The sequence below is a fragment of the Stegostoma tigrinum genome, chromosome 14 (assembly GCF_030684315.1).
Source record: "Stegostoma tigrinum isolate sSteTig4 chromosome 14, sSteTig4.hap1, whole genome shotgun sequence".
NCBI lineage: Eukaryota > Metazoa > Chordata > Chondrichthyes > Orectolobiformes > Stegostomatidae > Stegostoma > Stegostoma tigrinum.
Genome location: NC_081367.1, coordinates 70096859 through 70111092, shown reverse-complemented (window position 1 = coordinate 70111092; position 14234 = coordinate 70096859). Strand labels below are relative to the sequence as shown.

The 14234-nt window shown below is 39.7% G+C and overlaps 1 long non-coding RNA gene across 3 annotated transcripts in view; it reads left to right on the top strand.

Annotated features, from left to right (window-relative positions):
• The window catches only part of LOC125457405 (uncharacterized), a 48621-nt gene that overhangs the window by 16247 nt on the left and 18140 nt on the right, over positions 1-14234 (top strand). For 2 of the 3 annotated variants that reach the window (XR_007248619.2, XR_007248618.2), the window contains exons 2-5: positions 686-4663; positions 5999-6184; positions 7272-7384; positions 8402-8858. This is a non-coding gene — a long non-coding RNA (uncharacterized LOC125457405). Of the gene's footprint in view, positions 1-685; positions 4664-5998; positions 6185-7271; positions 7385-8401; positions 8859-14234 lie in introns of those variants that run through there. The other variant, XR_009446684.1, reaches the window with a different exon arrangement.

Below are 14234 nucleotides of genomic sequence, written 5' to 3'. Positions count from 1 at the left end.
GAAGATATAGCGTTGTAACTGCATGGATCACTTCCACAGATCCAATTAATAGAAGATAAAACAGAAATGTGGATCATTGATAATGGGAACTGCAGATGCTGGAGAATCCAAGATAATGAAATGTGAGGCTGGATGAACACAGCAGGCCCAGCAGCATCTCAGGAGCACAAAAGCTGACGTTTCGGGCCCGAAACGTCAGCTTTTGTGCTCCTGAGATTGCTGCTGGGCCTGCTGTGTTCATCCATCCTCACATTTCATTAATGTGGATCATTGTTTGTTTTGAACTAGCATAAAACCGAACAATACAGATTTAAACATTAACTGCACACAAGAAATGAAAATATCAATTTTTTTAAAAAAATCAAAAGAACTTGGTTGCTCTACATCAGAAATAAAAATAGTGATTGCTGGAAAAGCTCAGTGAGTCTGGCTGCATCTGTGGAGAGAAATCAGAGTTAATGTTTTGTTTCGAGTGACCCTACCTTGGAATTATTTAAATTTTGAATAACATTGAAACTGCTGAGTCAAGCGACCTGTACGGAGAAAGGTAGTGATATGAGGGAAGACAACCCAACTTTTTCTTCAGATTTAAGTAACCAGCTTTGTATTTCTAGCATTTTCTGACTAAACATTAAAACTCTTATTGTTTCCAATTTTAAGTAGTTTTCAATGTTGTGTCTTATAGGAGGTCTTGTGGCAGTAGTAGCATCCCTGCCCCCCAGACGGAAGCTACGGATTCAAGTCGACCACAGAATATGATGGTCAAGGAAGTTTCATTAACTGAGTATGCCTCAACTGAATGATTATTGAAAGGAAAGTATCAAATCCACGTTGAGTACATCAATTTATGTAGTCCTTAGTCACCTGCATCATCTTCGGCTAACGATGAGCAGAAAGTGAAGATCGCCAAGAGCCCACAGTCACAGGAGAATGTTTCATGTCTAGGGGAGAGGGTGTGGAGAGATTTTGAAGATGATATTGTAAATTCAATCTGCTGGTATTGAGAACCTCAAGACCACTGAGATAGATGTAATGGGTGAACATGACTCATTGCGTATTTGAATGTACTAGGTGAGATTTTGAAAAATCTGACGCTTACATTAAAATGGAGATCGTGAGGTTGGCTGGGAGTTCATTGAAGAGGTTTAGTATGGACATGAAGAAGGTATGGATAACGGTTCAGCAAAATAGAATAAGATACTGGGAGGTGAGCAGTGCTGTAGAGGTGTAAATAATTGGTGCTAAGAAACAGTTTCTACTGTGCAGTTATCCCTTGCAACTGAGTTGAATACTGATACATACAAATATGTGCTGACGACATCCAGCTTTGGTTCAATATCATTCGTCTCATGGTAACGAGGTTCTATTTTGCAGTTGGAATTTAACTTTATTAACTGTGAGGTGGGAGAACTAACAAGACAAGAGAATACTCAGTGAGATTCAGGACACTAGAAAGCTCAGAGAAATCTTGGGATGTTTGTCCACAGATCCCTGAAGGCAGCAGGACAGTTAAGGTATAGATTGTAAGAACACAGACGTTATGTTGTAGTTCTAATCTCTGTGCCACTGGGACGATGTGATTATACTGAAGGGCGGACAGAAGAGATTAATAAAAATATTGCCTGGGGAGCAGTATTTTAGCAACAAAGAAAGGCTGGACAAGCTCGAAGAGTTTTCTTTGGAACAGAGAAAGTCGAGTCAGCCCTGATAGAAGTGTATAAGATTGTGAGGGTCGTGGACTGCGTGGCTAGAAAGCAGCTGTTCTCTTTAGTTAAAGGGTCAATAACAAGGGGTGCACGTATAAAGGGAAGTGAAGGAGGTGAGGCAGAAAAATGGCTTCATTCTCATGATAGTAAGGGTCGGAATGCACCTGCCTGGGAGCATAGTTGAGCAACCTCAAACTTTAAAAAGTATTTGGATGTGCACTTCAGATGTCATAGTATTCAAGACAATGGACCTAGTGCTGGAGTTTATTCATTCAGAGGACAATGACTATTTATTGCCCAATGCTGATTTCCCAGAGGTCAGTTGAGAATCAGCCACATCACTGTGGGTCTAAAGTCACATGTAGGCCAGACTAGATAAGGACTGCAATTTCCTTTCCAAAAGGATATTAGAGGTTGATTTGTTTTGTGGGTGGGTGGGTGGAGGGGTGAAAAATTGGCTGTGGTTTCATGGTCATCATTTGTCTCTTAATTCCAGATTTTTAAAACATGCCAGTTCAAATTCTGACATGTCAGGATTTGGATCCAGATTATTTCCTTGTTTTCTGGGTTAATAATATATAACACAGCTGTGCCATCATTGTCTCTTGGCAGTGCAGGTTCAATGGGTTGAAAGGCCTTGTCTATACTGTATGATTCTACGAGTCTGTACCTATTACAAAAAAAAATCCTTGTTCCCCATTACTCTTCCCTTCTAATTAACATGATATTCCTTGTTTACCTAACCTGACAATGCTTCAGGTCCTAAATGGTTACCTACAGCATCCAACTTTAGCTGCACATCACTTCTCTTGTGATACAAGGTGCTATTAACAGTGTGTTCAAGTGGAACATACCAAACAACTCCTGCTCACTAGTACCTGTTCGCATTTTACCAGAATCACTCAGCCCCAGATTTCATTATCACTTTTGTCTAAATATTGACAAGCAATAAATTCCAGTGGAACATGACAGTTCCTGGATTTGACTTCAAGATAATGCGGCATCAAGAAGCCTTAGTTTTAAAAATAAAACTAATAATGCTGGACTAAATTGTTTCTGATTTATTAGGCCCTTTGTCTGACATCTAGAACAACAGATGAACAAATGAATTAGGAGCATGAGACATCTATTTGGTCCATTCAGCATGCTCTGCTGCTTGATTAAGATCTTTGTTGATATGATTGTGCCCTCAAGGCTGTTTTCCTATCCTCCTAAGATAGCCATTCACTCACTTGTCAATCAAGAATCTGTCTAACTTAGCCTTAAAAATAGTCAATGACAATGCTTTCATTATTTTCTCAGCAACAGAATTCCATAGATTACCAGCCATCTGTGGTGACAAAAACTTGTCTTTGTGCTTGTTCTAAGAGAGAGACTCTGTTATTTTTAAGCAATGCCACAAATTTTAGTGCCTCAGATAAGGGAACCAACCTCTTAGGTTCCTCAATGCTTCACAGGAAGACGAAAACCCATTGTTTTCAGTCCCTCCCATAGAATCTATTTCCTAGCCATTAACTGCATTCTATTTCTTGACACTGTCCAATGCTGAGCTAGACCTTTTGGAATTATAGTATTGTATTTGCCTCAGATAAGAACAATCAGTTGTATATCTGCGATATCATGGGGACTGCCCGCTTTGATCACCTTTTATACTGATCTGTCTCAATTTACACTGTTGAAACCCTGTTCCAAGTTGTTACTACTTCTGGATTAGGGTATAATACAACTGTCTTCACTAAGCTTTCATTTTCACCCTGTGTCAACTTGAGCTCATCCAAAACTCTGCTACTTGTATCTCAATTCACCAAAATGCTTTTGTCCTTATGCTTTTTGACCTATATTTTATTGCAATCCGGTTGCAGTAGTTCTCAAATTCACATCCTTGTTTTCAGATCCCTCTGGTTTCATCCATTCCTCTCTGTCTCAATATTTCTACCTCAGAAATCTCTGAAAGCTCTGTGCTGCTCCAGTTCTGGCCTCTTGTGTGTCCCACATTTTAATTGCCCTCCCTTTGGTAGCTGTGCGTTCAGCTGCCCACACCCTACACAGTGGAATTCTGTCCGTAAACCTCTGCACCTCTTTATTTCAACCCTCCTTTAAGATGCTTCTTTTATCTATCACTTGAACAAAGCTTTCACTTTCACTTCCTCCTTAAATGCTTTGGTGTCTCAATTTTATTTGATAATGCTCCTATGAAGTGCCTTGGGATTTTTTTTTCCATTAAAGATGTTGCAAATATAAAAAATCTACTTGTGCACTGTGTGTGGCCTGACCAATGCACAGTAATATTGTCCATGAGAATGCAAGCTGACATGTCCACTTCTTGCTTTATGAGTTATGAACATATGAAAAATGACAGGAAATCAGTAACCAGTTTATTAAGTTTATCCTAACCTGACAGACCTAATGCACAACTCATGCACAATATCATCTTTCCCTTGCTTCTGATAGTCATATAGTCTCTTGGGTGAAGCATAGAAAAGAGGAACACTCACTGAAATTTGCCTTCAATTCTTAGAAGTAATGAAGCAAATTCTAAGATATCACCAGTTCCAACCACCTGCATTCTATAACAAGATATCTTTGACTCATCCAACTCTCAATTCAAATGGCAACTGTGAACCTACAATTGACACATGTTGCACAGTTTTTGGCTCTGAAGAAATCATTACTTCCTGGCTTGTTTTTGTGATGTTTTTGAGGCCTGTTTGTCGTCTCCTGCCATTTAATGCAGTGACCCTTCCACTTGGAATGAATCTAATCCCTTCATTATTAACAATATCTCAAAGACTTTGCTTTTTCACAGGGAAAAGTCCCAGCTTTCTAAATCAGTACTGATAATTAAAGGCCCTGAAATGAGCTATCAACTTTTCAGATCCTCAATATTCTGCTTCCACGTTAGGGGTCCAAGAATGGAAATGGTATTCTTGATAACCCTGAGCAAGACCTTGTGTAAGGTAAGGATTATATCTGTTTTACATTTAGTTAACTTAGCAAAATTCAAATGACACTATTCATGGCCCTTCAAAAGTAGCAATTAATGCACAACTTTGTAGTGTTGGATAGTTGTTTATAATCTCTCCTTCCAAAATGCACCATCCTTTGTTCCTAGACAGTGGTCTGTATCCCCAGTGCATCTAGCTCCACCAACAGAATAAGATCTTTACTCTCACATACATCTTGGTCATATACAAAACTATTTGTGGTCAGTTCCCCTCATGCCTTCAACATTTCGTTAGTTGGACGACAGTCTGATTGCTTTTGGACTCCACTTGTAAATTGCTCTGCTAATATTAATAACTGCTCTTGTCCATGCAACTAATTCAATGTTCAGCTTAAGTTCTGCCTATTATAAAACATAATCTATGTCATAGTTTTCTGTGTAGCATTTTACCAATGGCTCTTTGAAAAGTCAGATGCGCAGAATATGTTTCAGTTTTCAGTAATTTTATACATTTTATTGAAAAGCTAGATGTTATGATAGAAGGCTTTTTTAATGAGACAGTGCTGCAAAGCTCTAAAAGCTATTGCTTTTCTAAAATTATTACACATCTCTAATACAAACTTGTGGCTTGCTTATACCTGAAGTTAAACTAATGGACTTGTAGTTTCCTGGTTCTGATTTACTGCTCTTTTTGAATATGGGCAGCACATGGGCCTCTCTCCTTCTCATGGGAACATCTCAGGGAGCTGTTAAATACATGAGTTAGTGATTAATATTTTGCAGCCCTATTTTTTTTCCGCTCTTAAGTTGGATGTCATTAAGGCCAGCAGCCAAAATTGCTATGAGTCTGAACTCAGTTCGGGTCTACTTCTGCATCAGTTGCTATATGCTTAGTTTGCCATCACCTTTAGACCAGGGAGAACTCAGCATTGTCTTTAATCCTGAAATTGATATAAAGTAATAATTTGAAACTTTTATGATATAGCCATGAGCATTTGCCCTGTGGACTTCTTCATTGGCCCTTTGCAGTCTTTAATGGCCCTCTGATTCTGAAAGTGGCTGAAAAGGACCTCATTGTTACTATTATAAATGTGCAGTAAATTTCTTTACATTGCCAGTTTTGTCAAACTGATAGATTCCATTGCCCTCAGATAAACTGAACTGATCTGTCATCTTAAGAATTATTTACTGTATACATTGGAAGATATTTCTCATTTGAATATCAAAAGCTGATCATTTTCTTGTTTTGCCCTGAGCCATTCTTCTGCTCTTTATGCATGGCTTTCAAAAATAAAATTGTAGATTTACCTTGTGGGCTGAGACACACTACTCCTGTTGCTCCTGTTAGCCCACAGGTAGTGCTGGAAAGAGTCACCTGTTCCATGGAGCAGTTCTTTACACCAGCTGCTGTGATGAGACCAAACTGAGACAATACCACGGACTGAGTCACATTAAAATTTTCGAGAGCAGCTCACTTTTTGGTAGCGTCTGGATCATACATCTCCCACTCTGCCTTCATTAATACTGGAAGTGGGTGAGTTTGAAGTCATTTAGATTTGTATTTCTGATTTTGTACATTTCACTCCTTAACTGGCTCAAACCTGCATTTTTGGAAGTTAAAATGACATTCTTTCTTTCCATATCTGTTTTCTTGCAGTCCTTCCCTTCCCAAAAAATAGAATATTATTTCAATGTTAAGAAGAAGCAATGTGTTTTCAATAGATACTTGTCCAATGTCTCAAGTTTATTGTGTAGCAGTCACAGGTGCAAATCTATATCCTGCCACTGTTACAAATGTAAAAATTCATAAGCTTAAAGAGACCTATAATGTTTTAAGTCATAGGGGATGAGATCATGTCAAACTCTTTGTCGAGACAGGCTTGTATGATCTGGTTGTCATGGGGAAGGAGATTCAGGCTGAAATCCTTGGAAAATCAAGTGGCAGTTTTCACACCTTGACAAAAAAAGGGGGCAGCTGACCCTTCTGGACACAGACAATGAGACAAAGACAGAAATTGCTGTTTCTGTGAAAGGATGAAATAATGTGTTTTGTTAGCCAACTTGGGTGCAGTTTTAAGGATGAAGGGAAGCGAGCATGGCAGGTTGTATTGCTTTCAGAAGCTGGTCAGGGATACTTAAAGAATTGAATAGAATGACTGTAAAGGGGAACTGGGAGATTTGTTCTGGGATGGCAAGGAGAAGCAAAAGTTGAAAAGCCAGGAGAAGTTTAGGACTTCAGCTAAAATGATATGTCTACCGTGAGCATGGTATGATGTACAAAAAAAAGTCAAGGAACTGCAGATATCAATTAATGTGGAGCTTGGAAAGCACAGTAGGTTACTTAGCATCCGAGGAGCAGGGAAGTCAACGTTCCAGGCCTGAAAAAGTGTTTTGGCCCAAAATATTGACTTCCTTGCTCCTCGCATGGTGTCTGACCTGCTGTGCTTTTCTAGATCCACATTTATTGACTCCAGCTTCAGCATCTGCCGTCCTTACAGTCTCCAAAGAGCTGCAGATGCTGAAAATCAGAAACAAAATCAGAAATTGCTGGAAAAACTCAGAACCTGCAGAACCATTTTGCTAATTATCACTTGTTTACTGATTCCTTTATTCACTAATAGGATGAGAGTGTCACTGGTGAGACAGCATTTATGGCCCATCCCTAATCACCCAGAGGGCAGTTAAGAGTCAACCACATTGCTGTCAGTCTGGAGTCACGTGTAGACCAGTCCAGGTAAGGATGACAGTTTCCTTCCCTCAAGGGCATTAGTGAACCAGAGAAGTTTTTCCAAAATCGACAATCATCACAGTCATCATTAGACTCTTAATTCCAGATATTTTATTGAATTCAAATTCCACCATTTGCCGTGGTCGGATTTGAACTCAGGTACCCAGAACATTACCTGGGTCTCTGGATTAACAGTCCAGTGATAAAGCACGAGGCCATCACCTCCCCATTGTGATGTTAGCAAAATTTCTTCATTCCACTCCATGGTTTAAGTTATCACTGGAATGTTTTTGGCATCCTATGTAATGAAGACAGAAACAAAGAATGAATTAATTCCTTACACCACTTTTTTGTTATCTATTATTAACTCCTTATTTTCACTCTCTGGAGGACAGGCACTAACTTTATTCACCCTTTTCCTTTTCAGAAAACTGTACAAACTTTCTATTTTGTCAAACTATTTGCTAGTTTCCCCAGGTGTGCCAGTTTCCTTTTTCTGATTAACTACACTTTTCACTCTATTTTACAACAAAATACATGTGATAATAAATAAATCAAATCAAATCATTCCCTGCTGTCCTTTATAATCTACCTAATCATCACATCCCAATCACAACGATGTACATTTTTTTTAAGTTTGATGCAAGTGTCTATATATTTTTCTGATGCCCTTAGAAGTTTTCTTCATAGAAGGAATATGCTTATTTTGAGCATGCTGAAATATCCTCATAAATATCTGTTACTGTTTTCATGCTGGTCTATCCCCTAGCAAGGTAATATACTTCACATAGCTCAGCGTTCATACGCGCATGGTTGACCTTTTATAAGTTTAGTCTCAGACCCGCTCTTCATACTTTCAAACAGTTCATAACATTCAATCATATTACGGTCACTGCTAACTGGGGGTGTCTATCTGAGGTTATTAATTTATCCTGTCACATTGAACAATAGCAAATCAACCACAACATGTTCTGAGGAAGGGCCTCCGGACCCGAAATGTTAACTCTGTTTTTTTCTTCACAGATGCTGCCAGACCTGCTGAGCTTTTCCAGCAACTTTGTTTTTCTACAACATGCTCTCGTTCTGGTTCCAAAACACGCTGTTTTAAGAAGATATTTCAGATGCATTTTATGAACTTTTCATCTGAGTTACCAATGCAACTACGATTTTTCCCATCTACATGTAGATTTACATGTAGACTGATCATTCTTGCAGTCCTTTATTACAAACAGCCAATATTTCTTCCTGTAAACTTTGTTGTACATTGGTTAAGAGTCCTGTAGAGCATTGCCACTAGTAATTTATTTCTCCTGCTATTTCTCAACTCTCTCCATAAGGACTTATGTCCTCATCTCCTGAAACAAATTTATCTTTAACTATTTCACCAGGACCACTCTTGAGTACGAGTACTGCTCTACCATCTTTATTTCGCTTTCTTTTCTTCTCGAATATCCAGTTCCCCTTAAAGTTGAGGGCCTAGTAATGTCTGCATAATGGCAATAAAATCATATTCATTTACTTCACTGTGTAATGTCAGTTTGTTTACTTGTTATGAATGCTATGGGTATTCATATACATAGGCATTAGGTTTGACTTTTTGTTGTTGTCACATCTCTGTCTTGAATGTTAGTAAACTCTTAAATTTATTCTCTCTTCCACTGCCTGGCATGCTGTGAACTTCAGTTCCTGTATTACTGTTTTGGTCTTCTGCCTTGACTGTCCCCCATAATTTGCTACATCTACTCAAGCTTACTCCTACTATTCCTTATGGTCTTGTGTTGCTCATATGTGGATAAGTTGTGGACTGGCATCTTGAACCAATGCTGACAGTGTTACAGATGCAGTCCAGTAACCACTCTCTTCCCGAGTGTAAAAGCTGGAAGAGTTGCAGATGCTGTGAATCAGAAATAAAAACAGAAATTGCTGGAAAGGTTCGACAGGTCTGGCAGCATCTGTGGGGAGAAATCAGAGTCAGCATTTCAGATCAAGTGGCTCTTTTCAGAAAAAGTTCTGAGGAAGTATAGAAACGGGCCATTTGGTGCGACAAGTCTACACCAACCCTCCAAACAGCATCCCACCCAGACCCATCTCTCTATCCTTTCCCTGTAACCCTACGTTGCCCCTGGCTAATGCACCTAACCTATACATCCCTGAACACAATGGGTAATTTAGTATGGGCAGTCCACCTAAAGTGCACATCTTTGGACTGTGGGAGGAAACCTGAGCACCTGGTGGAAACCCACACAGACACGGGGAGAATGTGCAAACTCTGGACAGACAATTGCTCGAAGATGGAATTGAAGCCAGGTCCCTGGATCTGTGAGGAAGCAATGTTAACTACCGAGCCACCATGCTACCTGACTTGACCTGAAATGTTAACTGATTTCTGTATGGATGCTGCCAGACTTGCTGCGCTTTTCCAGCAATTTCTGTGTTTGTCTCTTCCCAGATATATTGGCTGAAAGATTGGACTACAAACTGGCATAGAATGACTGCTACCAGCGTAGTGTGCATACACCAGCATAGTGTGCATATTGTGCTGATCTTGGTAACTTCTCCATCTGCATGATATCTCACCATTAAGGCGTGGTATCTGTAATACACATTGGCATTATTCATGGCGTCTTGCAGCATGGGGAAGCTTATAACGTTCTGGTGTACATGTTCAAAAGTAAATACTAGGTCAAGCAAAGAGGCACAGAATGGCAGCATTGTTTCAACTTAGTGTTGCATGTTGACCCACTTCAACGTGTAGCTACTGTCTCTGTTCCTAACACGTGTTCCAAATGTCTGTGCTAATGCTTTTATCAAGATTGAATATGGTGCAAGTAAGAAGTGAGCACAAGTAGCATTTTAGCAGTAGATCAGCACTGGCAGTGTTGAAACCACAGAGTCATATAGTTTTGAAGAACAGAGATGGTCATTTTGCCCAAAGGGCCTAAACCAGTGTTTATGCCCCGTAATGAGCATCCTCTTTGTTCATTTAGTTCCATACAGCTATCCTGATGAAGGGTCTAGGCCTGAAACGTTACATCTCCTGCTCCTCTGATGCTGCTTGACCTGCTGCATTCCTCCAGCTCCATGCTGTATTGACTCTGACTCCAGCATCTGCAATTCTTGCTATCTCCTTCCATTCCTTCATTATTTGTGTGTCCAGGTGCACCCTATAGCAACTGCACCTAAATTAGTTGTCTCTGCTATTGTGTATCGTATGCAGTTACTCTTTGAAACCATTCTCTGGGCAAATAAGTTACTCTTTATTACCTTATTGGATTTATGGATGAGTGCATTATATTGTGGCCCTCATTTTTGTCTCTTCCTCAGGCAGAAACATTTTTTCTGATTATAACCTTTTATTCACACTTATAAAGACAGCTTTCATGTTCGCACGTCAATTATCACTTTCTTCAGGAAAGAATTCAGTTGTTCCATCTTTCATTGCTTATGGCAACATGCTTGTAAATCTATTTTGTCTTTTCTCCAGTGCCTATGCATCTTTTTCATAATATTGTTTTTCTAATATGAAGATCAGAAAAGTTCCCATTAAGCAAGGTGTGATCTAACCATTCTCTGAATAGAGTCAGAGGCTAAGTGACTCACCACCTGACTTCCCAAAGCCTGTCCACCATCTACAAGGCACAAGACAGGAACGTGATGGAGTAATCTACATTTTCCTGGATGAGTGCAGTTCCAAAAGCACTCAAGAAGTTTGACATTTTTCGGGACAAAGCAGCCCACTTGATTGGCACCACATCCACAAACATCAACTCCCTGCACTATCAGCGCTCAGCAACAGCAGTGTGTTCTATCTGCAAGATGTATTGCAGAAATTTGTTAAAGAACTTTAGACAGACACCTTCCAAGCCATGACCACTTCCATGTAGAAGGACAAGGACAGCAGATACATGGGGCCACCACCACCGACAGGTTCCCCTCCAAGCTACTCACCATCATGCCTTGGAAACATTGCAGTCCCTTCATTGTTGCTGGGTCAAAACCCTTGAATCTCTTCCCTAAATGCATTGTGTGTCAACTTACAGCAGATAGACTGCAGCTGTCAAGAAGACAGTTCACCACACCTTTTTGAGGGCAACTAGGAATGGAATAAATGCTAGCCCAGCCAGTGACCTGTCCCAAAGTGAATAAAAGCAAACACAAGCAAATTAAGTTGTAAATTCTAATTGATTGTTAATGGTTTTTCATATCTATGAGGAGAAATTTCTTAAAAAAAGGATCTTCAGCCTGATTTAATTTTGATGGTAGAGTTTATTTGTTTGCTAAAATTTGATCATCCACATGGAAAATGTGAACTCATAAACAGACAGATGCTAATAGCATGATTTGATCTGATAAGTTGTATCTTGTGTGTTTAGCTCCATGTCTTGTGACCCAGCTGAGCTGGGTAGTATTGCATAGTTTTGTGGGAACCTTAAAGTGAAATTGATTGAAATGGAAATACAACAGCAGCATGAAAGAGTATTTTACCAGTTGATTTCATTAAATCTAATCAGTTTGCTCTGAATTTCAAAGAACAATAGTTAAAACCAAAATCTACTTGGAGACTCATTTCCTACTTTGATTGTCAATTTAATTTGCTTTGAAATTAAAAATTGTGGCAATACATTATTGGAAAAATATGGTGATTAAATAATAATGAAAGACGAGATGCTGATTCACTATGGCCTCTGGATTTCATTGCTGGTGTAAAGTAATGTCAGCTCCAACATGTTTCAAATTTAAAAGGCTAAGAAACAAATAATCTGATGAATTTATCTATTTTGAGGTAACACTCATAAAAGCCATTGCATTTGAGTTGTTGGTCATGTATTTGTGGAATCTATTAATGTTAAATTCTTAAATATGGTATCTAAAGACCTTTAGAGCCATAGAGCCATGGAATCATACAGCCCAGAAATAGACCTTTGGCCCATCTCATCTATGCCCACTAGGTTCCCAAACTAAGTGAATTCCATTTGCCTGTGTTTGCCTCATGTCCCTCTAAACCATTCCTATTTATGTACTTGTCAAAATGTCTTTTAAATGTTTAACTGTACTGGCATCTATCAGTTCCTTTGGCAGTTCATTCTACATAAGACCCACCTTCTTTGTGAAAATGTTGCCAGTCAGGCCCCTCTGAAACCTGTTCCCTCTCACCTTAAACCTATGCCCTCTAGTTTTGAACTCCTCTAACATAGGTAAATGACCTTTGCAATTTACCTTATCTATGCCCCTCATAATTTTAAAACCTCTGTGAGGTCACTCCTCAACCTTCTGTGCTGTAGGAAAAATATGTCCCAGCCTAATTAATAACTCAAACCCTCCATTCCTGGCAACTTCCGGGTAAATCTTTTCTGAACCCTCTCTAATTTAATAAAATCCTTTTTGCAGCAGAGTGACTAGAACATCACGTAGTACTCCAGAAGAGGCCTTCCCAGTGCCCTGTACAACCACTTCATGATGTCTCAACTTCAATACTCAAAGCTCTGAGCAATGAAGGCAAGAGTACAAAATGTCTTTTTAACTACTTTTTCTATTTCTGATGCCACTTTGAAGGAACTATGCACCTGAACTCCTAGATCTCTCTGTTCAACAACACTCTTCAGGACCCTACCATTAACTGTGTGCAAATACCAAAATGCAACAACTTTGCATTTATCTAAATTTAACTCCATCTACCCCTCCTCAGCCCATTGGCCCAACTCTTCAAGATCATATTGTACTCTTAGACAACTTCACTGCCCACTATACTACCACATATTGGTGTTATCCACAAACCCACTCACCAGGTTTCCTGTATTTGTTTATATAAATCATTTATATAATTGACAAGTAACAGTGGACCTAGTAGTGATCCCTGAGGAGCACTGCTGCTCGCAGTTCTTCAGTCCAAAAACACCTCTCCATTACCAATCTCTGTCTCCTATCATCAAGACAATTTTGTATCCAGTTGGCTGGATCTCCCTGGATCCCATGCGATCCAACTATACTAACCAGTTTTCTATGTCAAACCTTGACAGTCCTTGAATCATAAAGGAAGAGGTATTATGGGGAGAAGGCAGGAGAATGAGCTTGGAAAACATATCAGCCAAAATTGAATGGATTAAAGGTCCAGATGGCACAAATGGTCTAATTCTGCTCCTATGTCTTTAATCCACTTGTACTTGAATGTCATGTGCTTTTGCATGAAAAAGAAAAATCCACAGTTCCTTGTACAGTATTGCAAGTAACCCCCAGACTTGAGCAAACATGGGAACTTCATATTGAGAAGACTTTGCATGGCCCTCAATGACCCAGCAGTAAAAACGTATTACATTACATACAAGCTGGATCTCTGGTCTGTGGCTGTTTCCCATCTGCTTGATGATGTTCTCATCCTGGACTTTATTGCTTATCAACTTTATGCAGTGGGCCCAGAGATGTCAACAGGTTAAATGCTTGTATCCACAGCAGACAATGACATTTAACTATCAAGGTTGAAGCGTTGGTTCATGGAGACTTTTGACAAGGATGATAATTGGATACCTCCACATGGATCCTTTACATTGTTGATAACAAAGTGTGGAGCTGGATGAACACAGCAGGCCAAGCAGCATCTTAGGAGCACAAAAGCTGATGTTTCGGGCCTAGACCCTTCATCAGAAAAGGGGGATGGGGAGAGGGTTCTGAAATAAATAGGGAGAGGGGGGCGGCGGATCAAAGATGGATAGAGGAGAAGATAGGTGGAGAGGAACTGACAAGTTAAAGGGGTTGGAGCCTGGAGAAGTGAGCATAGGTGGGGAGATAGGGAGGGGATAGGCCAGTCCAGGGAGGATGGACAGGTCAAGGGGGTGGGATGAGGTTAGTAGGTAGGAAATGG